Source organism: Hyaena hyaena, unplaced genomic scaffold (genome assembly GCF_003009895.1).
Source record: "Hyaena hyaena isolate Hyena2069 unplaced genomic scaffold, ASM300989v1 scaffold_131, whole genome shotgun sequence".
Lineage (NCBI taxonomy): Eukaryota > Metazoa > Chordata > Mammalia > Carnivora > Hyaenidae > Hyaena > Hyaena hyaena.
In genome coordinates this window covers 3,283,509-3,299,445 of record NW_024080761.1, presented here as the reverse complement: position 1 = coordinate 3,299,445, position 15,937 = coordinate 3,283,509, and the positions used below count along the sequence as shown (strand labels likewise).

General features: G+C 49.5%; 1 protein-coding gene and 1 long non-coding RNA gene across 3 annotated transcripts in view; one reads left to right on the top strand and one right to left on the bottom strand.

Moving 5' to 3' along the window:
* The window catches only part of DNMT3B (DNA methyltransferase 3 beta), a 39,644-nt gene extending 32,337 nt beyond the window's left edge, over positions 1–7,307 (bottom strand). The window contains exon 1 of the mRNA XM_039237724.1: positions 7,012–7,307. The gene's annotated coding sequence lies outside the window, so the exon portion shown is untranslated. The remainder of the gene's footprint in view (positions 1–7,011) is intronic.
* LOC120235413 lies at positions 6,445–13,731 on the top strand. Of its 2 annotated transcripts, none has more exons than XR_005529403.1 (4): positions 6,445–6,597; positions 8,836–9,005; positions 12,541–12,635; positions 13,671–13,731. It is a non-coding gene; the product is annotated as an uncharacterized LOC120235413 (long non-coding RNA). The 2 variants fall into 2 exon arrangements; XR_005529404.1 differs by lacking the exon at positions 6,445–6,597 and adding an exon at positions 7,960–8,042.
* The last annotated feature ends 2,206 nt before the right edge of the window (positions 13,732–15,937 follow it).

The following is a 15,937-nucleotide window of genomic DNA, read 5'->3' as shown; positions in this document are numbered from 1 at the left end:
GAAAATGGACATTCAAGGGGTGTCTGGGTGGCTCAGTTGGTTAGGTGTCTGACTTCAGCTCAGGTCATGATCTCATGGTTCTTGAGTTCAAGCCCCGTGTCAGGTCCTGTGCTGACAGCTCAGAGCCTGAAGCCTGCTTCAGATTCTGTATCTCCCTCTCTCTCTGACCCTCCCTTGCTCATGCTGTGTGTGTATGTGTCTCTCTCTCAGAAATAAATAAAAATATTTAAAATTTTTAAAGCCTATACCTTGGGGTGCCTGGGTGGCTCAGTCGGTTGAGCAGCTGACCTCAGCTTAGGTCATCATCTCAGGGTTCCTGAGTTCAGGCCCTGTGTTCAGCTCTCTGCTCTCAGCTCAGAGCTAGCTTTGGATCCTGTCTCCCTCCCTGCCCTCCCGCACATCCATGCTGTCAAAAATAAACAAACACTTTTTTAAAAAGCCTATACCCCACCCACATAAACCACTTTAAAAAAAACTAGCTACAGTTACCTGGTATGGGCTAGGGTCTGCCCATCTCAGTGGTGAGGGAGGCCTGCAGGCCAACAGTGGGCACTAGCGGGCCCTCCAGAGTATCTTAACCCGACACATCTGTGCATCCTGCCAGTTCTGTGGGTCTAAGCCAGGTGGGACAAAGGTCTCAAAGAAATGTAATGGCATTTCCATCCACATTCTACTCCCTGCTAGCTGTGTGGCTTTAGGTAAGGGTGACAATCGTGCTTGATATTGAGCAATCACTCTGTACAGTGCTTCCACAGAACTTCACAGGACCAATCAGGATGCTGGGAAAGGCCACTCTTACACCTGCATCAGACAGGAGGAGCACTGGGCTTCAGGAACCATGCTCAGCCCTGAGAGGCACAGGCAGACAAAGGCCAGACAGCCTATCCTCACAGAGCCGCCAGTTGGCTCAGGAGAGAATGATAGGATGAAGCCAGCTGACAGGAGACAATAACAAGGTTGGTTCACCCCAAAACCTACACTGCTCTTCCACTAAAGGCCCATTTACGACGACAAGTCCATCAGGACAAGCGTTTGCTCACACCTCTACGCAGATTTGCTCCGAGTTTTCCAAATCCTACCATCCGGTGTCGCATACTGCCACCCCCATAACCCAGAACAACCCAGAAGATCTGTCACAGCACCTGCTTGTTCAGGCAACTAGCCTAGTTAGTACTCCATTTCTTACATCCCGGGTGAGCCAGCTTCCTTCTGCTCCTCTCTCCTCTGGATTCTAGTGCTGCAGCCACACACTCAGGCAGAGCCATGTTTTAGTCACGCCACAGAGTGCACATTCGTGGAGCCCGGGGCCCAGCACCGTGCTGGCTGCTGGGAATACCCACTGACCAAGCAAGTGTCACCCCTTCCCCAGGGGCTGGAAGCCTGGGTTCCAGCCGCAGCTGTGGCCCAAGCGTGTCCACTCCCAACAGCAAACCAATGTTGCGTAAGAATAGACCCAATTAATCTCAGAAGGTGGGGCTGCAGGGTGGATGGGAAAGGAATAGTCTGATATACCAGCTCCCACCCCAGTCAGTCTGTTCTGTAGGCCACACTCCTCCTCACCCAGAGGGTTCCACAGGATTCCTGACTGAGGCTGAGAAGTCTCCAGTACGCTTTCCCTGCTGCCCTGCCTGCGCCTCTCAGTCAGGGCACTAGGAGATCCCTCTGCTCCAGGGAAGACAGACCCAAGAGCAGAGAACATCGTTCCCATTTTGGGAGACACAAAGGGAAGTGCTAGTCATTGTCCCACAGAGAGAGAAATGCTCCAGTTCAACTCTCAAGACAATTTTGGTCCTTCTCAATCATGAAGGTCAGGTTCAAAACTGAAATATTAAAAATGAAAACAGTAGGGGCACCTGGGTGGTTCAGTCGGCTTCGGCTCAGGTCATGATCTCGCGGTTCTGGAGTTCAAGTCCCGCATGGGGTTCACTGCTATCAGCATAGAGCCCGCTTCAGATCCTCTGTCCCCCTCTGTCTGGCCCTTCCCCACTTGCACTCTCAGAAAAGAAAGAAAAAAGGAAAGGAAAGGAAAGGAAAGGAAAGGAAAGGAAAGGAAAGGGAAGGGAAGGGAAGGGAAGGGAAGGGAAGGGAAGGGAAGGGAAGGGAAGGGAAGGAAACAAAACAGAAAAAAATCCTCTGAAATATTGGAAGGAGCACTAAACAGAAAATCTTCTCAGGGAGATAAAAGACGGATGTGAACGTCACTATACATAGAATTTCTGGGACAAGAATTCTTTAAAACATGAAAGACAAAAGTTAAAATATTAGGGGTTGGAAGCTGAGGACATCTCCCAGGAAGCAGAACATTAACATTAAGAACAAAGGGTCAAAGGAAATTCCACCAGGCCAGGAGACTTTATAAGAATTATAAAATGAGGAGGAAAAAAAAACCTAGGGAGGTGATGATCCAAGAAATGTATTCCCTCAACCTTAGGAGCCCCCAACCACGTCGGGCCTCCTCCCATCCTACACCTAGTCAACAAATGGTCCCCAAATGGAAATACATTGGTTAAGAACCTTTATCCACAGACAACTGTTCCCTCTCCCACCCATCAATTCTCAGTCATTTTTGAAATCTGCTGTAGTCTTTCAATGGCTACCACTCTCTACACACTTCCAAGACTATAAAAGACAATTTTCTGGAAAATTTGAGTTTGATCCCGGAGTCACAAAGCTTAAGCAGACAGACAGAGAGAAGGGTAGGCAGGGGTTTGCACTAGGGCAGGGCCCACATAGGATGAAAATCTGTGAGTGAAGTGTGAAGTGACAGGCAACTTTGATCAGGTGAGCTAAAAAAAAAAAAAAAAAAAAAAAAAAAAGGCAGAAGCCAATGGTGGTAGGTTCCCGAGAATCTGTTCCCAAAACTCTTCTCCATCTGCTTGCAAAGCCAGCCCCAGTGGTGACCACAGTGCCACCTTTCCTTGCCACTCTGTACTCCTTGGATCCAGGTCCCTTTCTTAGAAAGGCCTCCTGGTCCTATCTACAGACATGGGGCCCCCCAAATAAAAGCAAAACATGGATTCCCTTTGGCATTGTGAAATTATAGATGACTAGTTTCTTCTTGGCATCTGAAGACAGTAAATGGGATGTTCACACGTATCAAACATTTTTTGAAATAGTTCAATTCCCTACACAAAACAGGTCGTCCTTATTCTTTGCTTATTCCCTGGAAGAAACCTGAGGAGAGACTGCGAAGTGGGACTGTGTTTCCCTCCTGAAGTAAAGAATAACCACTTGTCAGTATGAGTATTTACTACCTAATGTGCAACATTTTTAAAAGTTTAATCTCTATACCCAGCATGGGCCTTAATCTCACAAACGGAGGTTGAGCCTCATGCTCTTCCAACTGAGCCAGCCAGGGGCCCCCACAACATGCAACATTCACTCAACTTTTTAAGCTATAGCAACTCAACTGATTTAAACATTGCCTGCAATTGGCCAACCATTCTTGGGACTATTTTGCGGATGGAGAAATGGAGGCTCAAGCCAGTGACTTAAAAATGGAATGAATAGGTATGTAAATCCAGCCTTGATTCTAATGCCCAGGCCTCTTTCTTGCCTCAGACTAATAATATATATAACCCAATGGATAACAGGCTTTTTTACAATACAGTTGACCCTGAACAATGTGGGTTTGAACTACAGGTGTCATATATACTGATTTTTTACAATATATTGAAAAAAAGTTTGGAGATTTGCGACAATTTGAAAAAAACAGACCAACTACATAACCTAGCAATACGAGGAAAAAAATTAAATTTTTAAAGTTTATTTATTTTGAAAGACAGAGAGAACTAGTGGGGGACGACAGCAAGGGGGACAGAGGAGCCAAAACAGGCTCTGTGCTGACAGCAGATCATGACCTAGCCAGAGTCTAACACTTAAGCAACTGAGCCACCTAGGTACCCTGAAAAAAAATTTTAAAGTTAGGTATTATTGGAAGAATAAATTATATAATACATGTAACATGCAAACAGACTGTTTATATTTTCAGTAAGGTTTCCCATCAACAGTAGGCTATTAAGTTTTGGTGTAGTCAAGTTATACATGGATTTTCAAGTGTGTGAAGGCAGAGGGGTCAGTGCCCCTAACCACTCGGTCCCAAAAGCTACAAAAGGGATCTGATGAGATCAGCCCCCACAAGAAGTTAGACAAATCTGCCCATCACTTTACAAAGAAAAGGATGGTCTGCAAATGAAATGACTAATTCCGCACTTCTCTGATCCAACAACCTGAATTCACAATTAAAAAATAAACTCACAAGAATGAGCCAGAGCTGAGGCCCTGTACCTGTCAAGTGCTGGAGGAGACTGGGGGCATTTGTCAGGATATAGGACCCAGGAGTTAGAGATTTAAAATGGACTAGCTCAGGGTGCCTGCGTGGCAGGTCGGCTAAGTCCCACTTGGGCTCAGGTCATGATCTCAAGGTTGATGGGTTCCAACCCTGCATCGGGCTCCACGTTGGCCATGCAGAGCCTGTTTTGGATCCGGTGTCCCTCTCTCTCTCAAAAATAAAATTAAAAACATTAAAATAAAATAAAATAAAATGCACCACCTTGGAAAAGGTGTCTGAGCAGGACAGCCTGCGTGAGAGCTGGTCTGAGACAAAGGAATCCTAAGGTTAAGTTTTCTCGGAAGAACTTGCTCAAACCCCAAATCGTTAACTGTCCCTGGGGCTGCAATAATGAGGGGTGACAGGCACCATTGGGTCGCATGCCCCACGTGGCTGGAGGAAGGAAAGGAAGGCAAGCAACTTCCCCCAACCCCACCTCCCTTGCTCCTCCCTTTCACCCCCTGCAGCTCCCAGATACTCTCCTCCCCTTCCAGCTTTTGAAGGAGGGGCGGGTGATGCCTGTGGCTTTAAGGAGCACAATGCACTCAGCCCCAACCCCTTTGTCTTGGCCCTCTTTACCCCAAAGAGGAAAGTTAAAGGGTCTCACTTAGCTCTGCAATTATGCCTCCAAGGTAGGCCTCAAGCTTTTGGGGGACGAAGGGTAAAAATGTCCCCCAACCCATCAAAGAAAACCCTGGCTCCTTACAGAGGGAACAAAGGCGTTCCTTCCTGCCAACTCCCAATCTGAGGACAATGATCTGGAAAAGCTTTCCTAGCTGAAAGGAATAGAGCACCTTGGAGGAAGGCAGGATAGGTAGGGCCAGCAGAGGTCCCTCCCTTCATCCCCATTTCTCATCAATGGCTACCCTAAAAAGAGGGGCTATTGGTTAACTATTACAGATGTCAACATTCATCACCTGCTATCCCATCAAGCCCTTTCTCCAAGCCCAATGTGGAAGGAGCTATTGACACCCATCAGGCAGCTAAGGAACATAGAGGGTTAAAGGTTAAATCATGCATAAAACTGGTTTCGTTCTTACACAACCTGGGGTTATTAGTAAGACTGTTCCTATTTCACAGATGTAATAACTAAGGCACAGAGGGAACTGGAGTTGCTCGGACAATTTTAAACGCATGCCAAAGACCTATGTGTGCTGCTAAAGAGGGCAGCCAGCTTACCCCACATGCTACCTACGAGTAATTCCTGCATACCAGTCCTATAAAATAGGTAGCATCATTTCAACCCTGGAAAAATCGGATCCGTCTTGGAATCTATTGGTGGGGGTGCAAGAAGCCACAGCAGGTGTTGAGGAAGAGGGCAAGGGTAGGTCAGTGTCCTGAGCCCTCCGCCTGAGGGCGGCAGAAGGGTTATCCCTCCTCGGGAAAATTTCCGCCAGTCTAAACCACAGCATCCAGAAATCAGGAAGTGGTCCAAATCCACACTGCCCATAATTCGGTTAAATGCATGCACTCTCTCAGCTGGGAGGGGGGTGGGGGTGGGCGGGGAGTGCAGGAGGTGGGATGCATAGAAGCGCAGGGGGAAGCCGCGAGGGAAGTGGGGAGATGGGGAAGCTCAAGAGTCCAGTCTCAGGCCAGAGAATATGGGGAAAAGGCAGGCTGGAGGCACAGGCCTGGGGTTGGGCCCAGAAAGGCTGCCCTTCTTTGCCACAGGTGAGTAAACCCAGCAGGGAAGCCCGAGCCGAAGAGCGGCTCCCTGTTGCTAACTTGCTAAGTCCACCCCGCAGTCTTTCCTGGTTTCCACTTTCTCTCCAACGAAGTGGGACTCAACACCCACTCTCCCTCCTCGAACAATCACACAAGCAGGGAAGTGGGTATTCTGGAAGGTGCTAAAGGTTTTGAGACCTCAGTCTGTGGAGTTTGGGAAGTGGGACCAGCTTCACCCCGGAAGAGGGGGAAAATGGAAAGTGAGCCCCCAGGGCAGGCAGCGTGGCCGGGGCAGGGCGGCGTCGCCCCAGCCCGGCTCCTCCCCGGCCAGGTGTGCACGGAGAGGACAGCCCCTCCCGAGGGCGTCCCGGCTGTCCCGCTGTGCCTCGCCCCGGTAGACCACCCCCCTGGTGCACACACCCTGGCCCACCTGCTCGCCCGCACCCACATCCATTCCTTTTCTTCTATCCCTGGGAGGGGGAAAACGGGTTTCGCCCGAAACCCACCGGTCCAAGTTTTAAGGAACCGACGCCCACCTTCCTGGCTGAACTCTTTCCTCTTTCCCCCGCCCCTAAGGAGGCTACCTCTGAAGCCGAGGCCAGGTAAGGACACCCCCGCCCGATGAGCAAGGGACCACTCTTCTGGTCCACTTCATTCCGGAGAAGCACGTCCTCTCCTCCACTGTAGACCCCAGGAAGGCCACCCCATCTCCCTCCCTGGGGACAAACCCCTCTCCCCGGTGTCTGGGAAGTACAGCAAAAGTATCCCTTCCACCCGTATCTCTGCAAGACATATCACCACCACCCCGCGCTATTTTTCCTTCTTGTCCCAGGTGGTCCAGTGGTCCTCTCCTCCCCTGCCATGCCAGGTCTCCAGCCGGATGGGAGCCGCTCCCCCGGACGTCCCGGGGAGAGAGTCCCTTCTGCCAGTCCCGGGACCCCTCCGTTGTCCCTCCCCCCCCCCAGCCCCCGAAGTCCCCGGACTGGCGAGCCTCCCCCGGGCCACGGGGCGCTCACCTGCCGAGAGCCTGGCTCGGGCGCCGCTCCGCGGTCGAACCGCGGGTCGGGACAGGCTGGCGGGAGGCCGGCGGGCGGCCGCGCAGGGCGCTCGGCTTGCGAATCTCCGGCGCCGATCACCGAGCTACGTTTACTTGGGCCACTTAACCCCCGCGCTGCCGGCCGGGCGCGGCGGCCGCCCGCTCGCCGGCCTGCCAGTGGGCCGGTGGCGTCCGTCGGGGGGCGCTCGGAGCGTCCACGCGGGCCTGGTCGGCGGGGCTGGGGGGCGGCTGCGGCGCGGAGGCAGCGCAGGCAGAACCGGGCAGCTGGAGTGGGTGGGGAGGGGGCGGTGCCGAGGCCCCTTGTAACCCCGGCCCGGCGCTCGCCCCGCCCCCGCCCGGGGGCGCCCCTGCCGCAGCCACTCAGAGCAGGCCCCGGGCGAGAGCGGGGGGAGCCGGGGGTGGGGACGAGGGAAATTTGAAATCACTCCGGAGCCTCCCCTCCGCCCCTCCTCCACAGGCACCGCCTCCTGTCTCCCCCACCCCACCCCCCGGCCTGTTAAATTACCCACCGCTCGAACCGGCCCCGATGGGGAGCTCGCAGACATGCCCCCCAACTCCGGGACTCCACCCGGGACCCTGTTTCCCCGCCCCCCCCCGCTACCGCAAACTGGTACGCACAGGTCTGGATGCGGGGCCCAGAGAGGGAAGCACCCCCACTGGAGTCACACAGCGGTTGAATCTTCCCTCTACCCCCACCTCAGCCCCAATGCCACCAGGGCGCTGCTTTGCCCCCGCCAGTCAGTCATCCCCTCTGGACCCTCGGATCAGTCCTCCCTTCCTCCCACCCTGCTGGGCCTTTGTCAGCCATCTTGAGGGGAGGGGAAAGGAGAGCAGACCGGGAAGGCCGTCAGGTCCTTGGCTACCTGGGTTCTCTGGCCCCGCCGGCCTCACCCGCAGAAGGAGAAGCCCCACTCTTAGGTTTCCACTGTGCCTGCCCTTAAAGGGCGTTGAACTTGAGGGAAACAGTACTTCCTAGTATTATCGTACCTGGTATTTATGTTCATACATTCATTTATTTGCTTATTGTGTGTGCCTCTCCATACATTACGCTATGGAGGCAGGGTCTCCGGGTATCTTAGCACACAGTAGATGCTTAATAAATATGCGTTGAATGAATGAATGAATGAACAAATGGATGATAACATGATGGCCTGCAAGGCCCTATAGGAGCTGGCTCCTGCCTGCCTCCCCCCCATTTCCTATCCTCCCCCCCCCCACACACCCCACTTTAGGCAGACTTCTCACCACTTTGCTCTGAAACGCCTAAAGCAAGTTCCTGGACATTCCTTGTCCAGAGATCTCTACATGGCCAGTCTTTCACCCTTCCGTTCTCTCCCAAAAGATCACCTTCTAGAAAGACTTCTCTGCTCTCACGCCACTGATCGCCCCACCTAACAGTCTCCTTTCTCCATCTTTCCTATTTCATTCCCGGGATAGCACTGAGAGCTCTTTGACATTGCTTCACATACTTCCTTGTTTACATCTTTCTTTTTCTTGTTTTTTTTTCCCTTTGTTACACATAGGCTATAAACTATCCTCCACAAGGGCAGAAACCACATCTATCTTGCTCCAAGCTGTGTTTCTAGTGCCCACAGGAGGCATTCAATAGGAGTTTGTTGAATGAATGAATGGACACAGGTTTCCTGCCGCTGGGGCTCCAGATCTCTAAGTAAAACCACAGCTTTCTCCCTTCATCTCTCACCGGGCCTTTGCAAATTACTAAATGACAACTTCTCTAGAAGCTGCAAACCTTTCTAAACCGATTGGATCTTGTCCGACCTAGGAACCTGGATGGAGGTTAAGGAAACATGAAAGTGAAATGGGAGAGCCTCCTGTGAAGGAGCAGCAAGATCTTCTTGGCCTCTAGCACAAACATCCAAAATTGAGTTCCAGTCAGTTTGTGTAGGAAGAATGCGATCTCTCAAAGGACGTGGGGCTTGTCCCCCATCTGAGGTATGCTTTTAGAGGAAAGAAATATATAAGCTGGTGGGCCTTTGGGGAGGGCTGTTGGGCCTATTTTCTGATCCATAAACCAAGATCTGCCACGTGGCAAAAGATGTCTGTACCATCAGAAATGTCTGGGAGGCCTAGTTTAGATGCCAAAGGGGTGAGTCTTCTGGGACATGCAGACATTTTTGGCCAAAGCAGACTCCCTAACTCGGGGGGGTGGGGAGGAAAGGAGAGGGTCTGAATGAGCAAGTGTTGAGTCCTATCATTTGGAAAGGAAGGTGAGTGCCAGAACGGATGAAAGAGCAATGGCATGGTGTCACCCTACGGCACAGCACTTTATAATTTGCAAAGTTCATGGGTCATGTTTACCACCTCATTTGAACTTCACAGCCACTCCATGAGGAGTCAGGGCAAGGAGAGTCAGGGGCACCATCTCAGATGACGGGACTGAGGCCCAGAGAAGAGATGGACTTGTGCGCAGTGGGTCAGCCAGGCAGCCTGACCTTGACCGAGCACCTGCTATGTGGCAGGCGGCTGGCTAGGAATTGAGACAGGAAAGCCCCTAGCTTACCTGCTGAGTAGAGAGTATCAGAACATGAACACAAATAAGCAAATGAGAGAATATCAGAGTGAGTCAATCTGGGAAGGAGATAAAATGGAGACAAGACTGATGTAGCCTGGGGAAGACCTAGGTCAGGATCCAGCTTGTGGATGGCTTTGGTAGGGACAGCCAGGACACCAGTGTGACCAGAGAGAGTGAGGAGGGGGCCAGGTCTTGTAGGACCTAGTGAGCCATGGCAGGGTTATTGGATGTCACCATTTGAGCCATGATCTGGACTCAGATGTTTAAAACAGATCCAGGTGGGGAGATGGACAGGGAAGAAACCTCGTCTAGAAACTGAGGATGGGGGTGCCTGGGTGGCTCAGTCGGTTAAGCGTCGGACTTCGGCTCAGGTCATGATCTCACGGTTCGTGGGTTTGAGCCCTGCGTCAGGCTCTGTGCTGACAGCTAGCTCAGAGCCTGGAGCCTGTTTCAGATTCTGTATCTCCCTCTCTCTCTGACCCTCCCCTGCTCACACATGACCATGGTGGGAGCAGAAGAGGTGCAGAGAAGTGAATTTTGGATAGATTGTGGAGATTGAGCCAAGTAATGCTGGTGGCTCCAGGGGGTAGAGGAAAGGATGGCATCAAGGATGGCCCCTAGAATTTTGGCCTGAGCACCTGGGTGAAGGGTGGTGTACTTACCTAAACGAGAAAGGCTCACATAATGTGGATTTGAAGGGGAGTTCAGAGAGTCTGCCTTGGCCTTGGCCGCATGAATGTGGAGTGACACTGTGGTCTGGGCTGATACCCAGATCCCCTGACTATGTCCAGCGTTCCTCTCACTGGCAGGGCATGCCATCTACATCTCCCACGCCACACCCCCTGCTCCAGCACTCATTCTCTAGGACGGACCCACATGTCCTAGAAAAGGATTTTTATCAGACACTGGTTTGAATCCTGCCTCCAAAGTTGCATGAATCTGATAAATCACCTGGTCTCTCTGAGCCTCGGTTTCCTCAGCCAAAGAGAGAGAATACTTCATTGGCACCGGGGCCATTGAATGACCTCAAATGAACACACTGATTCTGGATTACCCAGTTGGGCAGACAAGGCTCCAGTCCCCAGTGAAATATTTTTATGAAAGATTTTTCTTTCTTCCTCCAGACTCCCCAAGATTTTGTTTTTTGATGTTTAAAAAACCACGTAGCTGGGGCACCTGGCTGGCTCAGCTTTAAGGGGGCCCTGGGTGGCTCAGTTGGTTAAGTAACAGACTCTTGATTTCAGCTGGGGTTGTGATCTCATGATTTGTGAGTTCAAGCCCTACGTCAGGCTCCACGCTGACAGCATCAGCGCAGAGCTTGCTTTGGATTCTCTCTCCACCTCCCTCTCTCTGTCCCACCCCTGCCTCCCCTGCTCACTTGCTCTCTCTCTCTCTCAAAATAAATAAATAAACTTTTTAAAAATATTTAAAAATAGTAATAAAAATAAAATCTTTAAAAATGATTAACAAGTAAAAACAAAAATTTCTCGTAACAAATCACAATCATACTCATGATGGTAATCGATGTTTATAAGGAAACAACAAAAATTCTGTGATTAAAGGTCATTTGTTTCGTCATCTGAAAAAACACATAGATAAGGGAATGTCCTTGCTCTTAGGAAATAAACACTAAAGTATTCAGAGGTAAAGGGGCACAACATCACCAATTTGCTCTTAGGTGGTTCAGAAACAATAATATGCTTATACATGGGAGAGGGAGCCTGTAAAGCAAATGGAGCGAAATGTAAACAAGTGAAAAATCTGGCTAAGACATTCATTCATGAGTTCCTTGTACTAGTCTTATAACTCTTCTCTAAACTAGGGATTATACAAATAAAAAGACGCGCCCCCCCCCCCAAATTAACGTTAAAAAAATGAACCAGGCATGCCAAATTTACGTTAAAAAAAATGATCCAACTTCAGCTCAGGTGGTAAGGTCCTGTCTGGCTCCGGGCTCCACACTGTGCAGAGCCTGTGTGGTATTCTCTTTCTCCCTCTCCCTCTCTCTCTCTCTGCCCCTTGTGGGATTCTCTCTTTCTTCCTCTCTCTCTGCCCCTCACTCACTCATGCGCTCTCTCTATTTCTTTCTCAGAAATTAATTAATTGATTGATTGATTTAAATTAAAAAATAAAAAATAAACCCCATATAGGCACCTGTCTGGCTCTGTGGGTAGAGCGAGTGACTCTAGACCTCAGGGTCTTGAGGTCAAGCCCCACGTTGGGTGTAGGGGTTATTTAAATACAATTTTTTTTAAATAACACACATAAATACATACCCCTTTCATGACATCATGCTAATGACATATTGATGGACTTCCACCTAGGTTGTGTTTAAGTATTGTGTTTGTGTTGAATTCTACCATCGTTTTCTCAACTTTCAGAGCAGCTACAAGTTTCTAATAACACACAAAGTGCTAAGCACTGTGCTTGTTGCATAATAGGTTTTTCACAGGGAGTAGGTATTTTTATGAGCAAGTGACTTCATCTCTCTATGCCTCGATTTCATCATCTACAAAGTGGAGGTAATGAGAGCACTTGCTTCATAGGATTGTTGTGAGAATCATATGAGTTAATACATATAGGGCATAACAACTATACATATGTTTTGTAAATTTAAAAAATACACTTTTTTTAATGTTTATTTCTATTTTTGAGAGGGTGGGAGAGGCAGAGAGAGGGAGGCAGAGGATCCAAAGTTGGCTCCACGCTGACAGCAGAGAGCCTGAGGTGGCGTTCAAACCCACAAACCCATGGGTTCATGACCTGAACCGAAATCACACTTAACAGACCGAGCCACCCAGGCGCCCCCTCAAAATATATTGTCATTAGTAGTGCATGCATGCTGCTCTTCTCCCCTGCTGTCCCAGCTCTTGGCAGGTGCAGAGAAGAAAGCTTTCACTGCCTACCGCCCCCCTGCCCCCCCAGCATCACATAACCCTGTCCCTTGGGCTCCAGGTTGCTGAGGCAAACCGAGTTCACCACTGGATCTACAAGCAGTGGCTAATATGATGAGCTCCATTTTACAGTTGAGGAAACTGAGGCTGTGCAAGGTAAGGAGGTTTGCCTGAAAGCCATAACTGGTTGGTGGCAGAGCTGGAACTAGACTCCCAGCTCAACCCCCACTCTGTGGGGACCCCCCCCCCACGTGTACTATGCTAAGGAGTTTGAGCTTCAGTCAACTCCCAGTCTGATTGGAATAATAATAATAATAGTGATGAGTACTTCCTGGAGTGACTGCGCACATTCTCTGTGCCCAGGTATGTGAAAGAACGCTATTGTGAACGACTCAGTCTTAATTGTAGTGTCATTAAAGGCCACGTTCATTTGCAAAGTGGGTTCCACCTTTCGTTTTCAGTTGGAACACCCAGACTTCTCTCTGCCCCAGTCGACCACAGAAGGAATTCTTTTATGCCTTTTCAAACCTAAAAGTGGGCCATTGAAATATTTGCTTTAAATATACCTGCCTAGACAGGTACACAGAGTCTGGGCAAGTATTATTCATTCGTTGTTATTAACTAAGCATGTTAGTAGCAGCCACCAAGAGAATAACCATGTGCCAGCTCTGGGCTGAGCGTTTTACACATATTATTACACACTGATTCTTGTGGCCCCTTTACAAAGTAGAAAGGAGTGTTATCTCCATCTAACACACGGGGAAACTGAGGACCACAGAGGCAGAGTAATTATTCCAGGTCATACTGCCAGGGACTGCTGAGAGCCGAGACTAAGTTCTAAGCTGTGGTCTTAACCACTTTGCTACCCTGTAAAAAGTTTAGCATGATGCCTATGAGGTGGCACTGATGAGCAGGAGAAGGGTCCTATGTCTCCCTAAGGGCCCCTCTCTCCCTGCACAACCCCAGTGACTTTCCTTTGCCCCGGGGAAGTGAGTCTGCCAGCTTCATCTCAGCCAAGGAAACTCTATCCTGAGGCTTTGCTCCTGGTTATCTTCCATGCCCTCCTCCTTTCCCTCCTTCAAAACAGAAAAATGCCCTGGGGTGGGCATGAAAGTTAGGGTAGGAAGTAGCCACCCTTCTTCTTTGTCCTGCATCTCTCTCTCTTTCTCTCTCTCTCTCCATCCCCTACAGAAGCGGCGCTTTCCTTGCTGCTGTCACTGAGGAAGATGCTTGGTGGAGGAGGATGTAGGTATCTATCGAATATATTGAGCTACATGCCAGGAGGGGTGGTTAAGGGCTGGGGATAAAAGCAGACAACAAAAAAAGACTCAGTCCTGGTTCTGCCCTCCTGGGGCTCACAACCGAGTAGGGAAACAGACACTAGTTCAATCTGTCTCATGAACAATTATGACGGTACAATTGTGTTAAATGCTAGTAAGAGGAAACGGCTTAGGTCCTGGGGCCTGAGAAGTCTTCCCTGAGAAAGTGATGGTCCAACAGAGCTCTGAGAAGATGCAGGCTGCAGGGTGGGGGGAAATGCGTGTGTCCTGGGCAGCAGGAATAGCACTTGCTAAGGTCCTGGAAGTAGGTAGGAACTGAGAGGCAGCGCGTGTGGCCAGAGCCAGCGGCGGGAAAGAAAGATCTGGTGAAGAGGGCAGGGCCAGATCACGAGACCTGAAGCAATGAAGTCATTGGAGGGTTTTCAGCAGACAGATTAGTAATGTGATAGGATGTAAATAGAGCATTTTGCATCCTGTCTAGCACAATGGTACCTAACAGAAGGCAAAAAAAAGCCCTCCCTTTATTCTGCAAGTTTCTGTACCTATAGATAATATTTTATCCCAGTTTCTCCAGACATCCAATGAATGAATGCTCAAGTTATTTATTATCATTATTATTCATAGTGATAACAATATTACTCTTAATTTGCTTCCCCCAAATTGTCTAAGGAGATGATTTTTTTTTAAAGGTAGGAGACATCATTAGGAAAACACAGCCCTGGACCACCTGTCTGGCTCAGTCAGAAGAGCATGTGACTCTGATGTTGGAATTATTGAGCTGGAGCTGCATATTGGCTAAAGAGATTACATATGTACGTACGTACGTACATACATACATACACACACACAATCTTTTAAAAAAAGAAAAGGAAAGAAAACACGGCACAATTGCCCACCACGGCCCTGAAACACACCCCTCAGAATGGCCCTTTCGAGAAGAGGCCCCACTGCAAAATAGTCCATGATCTGTCTTTGGCTTTTGACTTGGGTCCCAGGGTCTGAACCATTGATTGCTTTCCCCATCCTGAGCCGTCAAACAGATAGCATGCCTTACTTTCGAGAGAAAGTCCCTCCATTTTTTGTGATGATCATGAAATAAACCATCCTTACTCGATCAGTTTCTAAATTTTGGAAGTTCTTTGAATAAGTCTTGCTTTGCCACTTGTTACCCAGGAGAGCAACCTCGCCTGGCTGAGCTTTACGTTCTTCACCTGTAAGAAGTGGTCTGGTGAGTGGAGAAAGGCACGACGCAGCCCCCCATGTTGTCATCCTGCACACTGGTGCACACTTGAGCCTGGAGATCTTCCTGAAGACACATCAGCTGGGCTGGTGCTGGAGATGGTGACAGGGAAACACAGGTGCCCAGTAACCAGGCCATGTTCACCTTTTACAAGTTTTAGGCCCCAGCACCCACCCCAGTTCCGTTCTCAGGGCCTCCGAGAAACCTCTTTCCACCTTCCAGGTTACAGGGTTCCGCCTGAAGTCCTCGTCTGCCACTCCCAGGCAGATGCCTAAAGGATCTTACATTACAAGGTCTCCTTTGTCTTCCCACTCCAGTGCCCTCAGGCCTCTGCTTAAAACCCCGACACAGGTCACTCTGACACAGGTGCAAAACCCAAAGTCCTGGAGGTAGGGTTGAGGCCACGTTATGTTTACGTGTGTAACATTTTGTCCTTTCCTTGGCCAACCCAGATAGACAAAATGTCCACGTCGACATGTATGACTCTGTCATTCTTTCTAACAGCTTGACAGACTCCCACAGTATGAACAGACTGCAGTTTATCTCACAGTTAATCCTGCTAACAGACAATTCATTTGTCTACAAGTTTTTCCCATTACAATCCTGGTTACCAAGAACATTCCTTACGTTTCTTCCTCATCTGTATATGCATTTCTAGTTCTTTTTTTTTTTTTAATTTACTTTTGAAAGAAAGCGCGAGCAGGGGAGGGTCAGAGAGAGAGGGAGACACAGAATCTGAAGCGGGCTCCAGGCGCTGAGCTGTCAGCACAGAGCCTGACACAGGGCTTGAACCTACGGACTGTGAGATCATGACCTGAGCCGAAGTTGGATGCTTAGCTGACTGAGCCACCTAGGCACCCCTGTATCTCTAGTTTTACAGTTACTATTCAGTTATACCAAAATGACTATAGAACAATTTATTACTTGTATACTTTTCC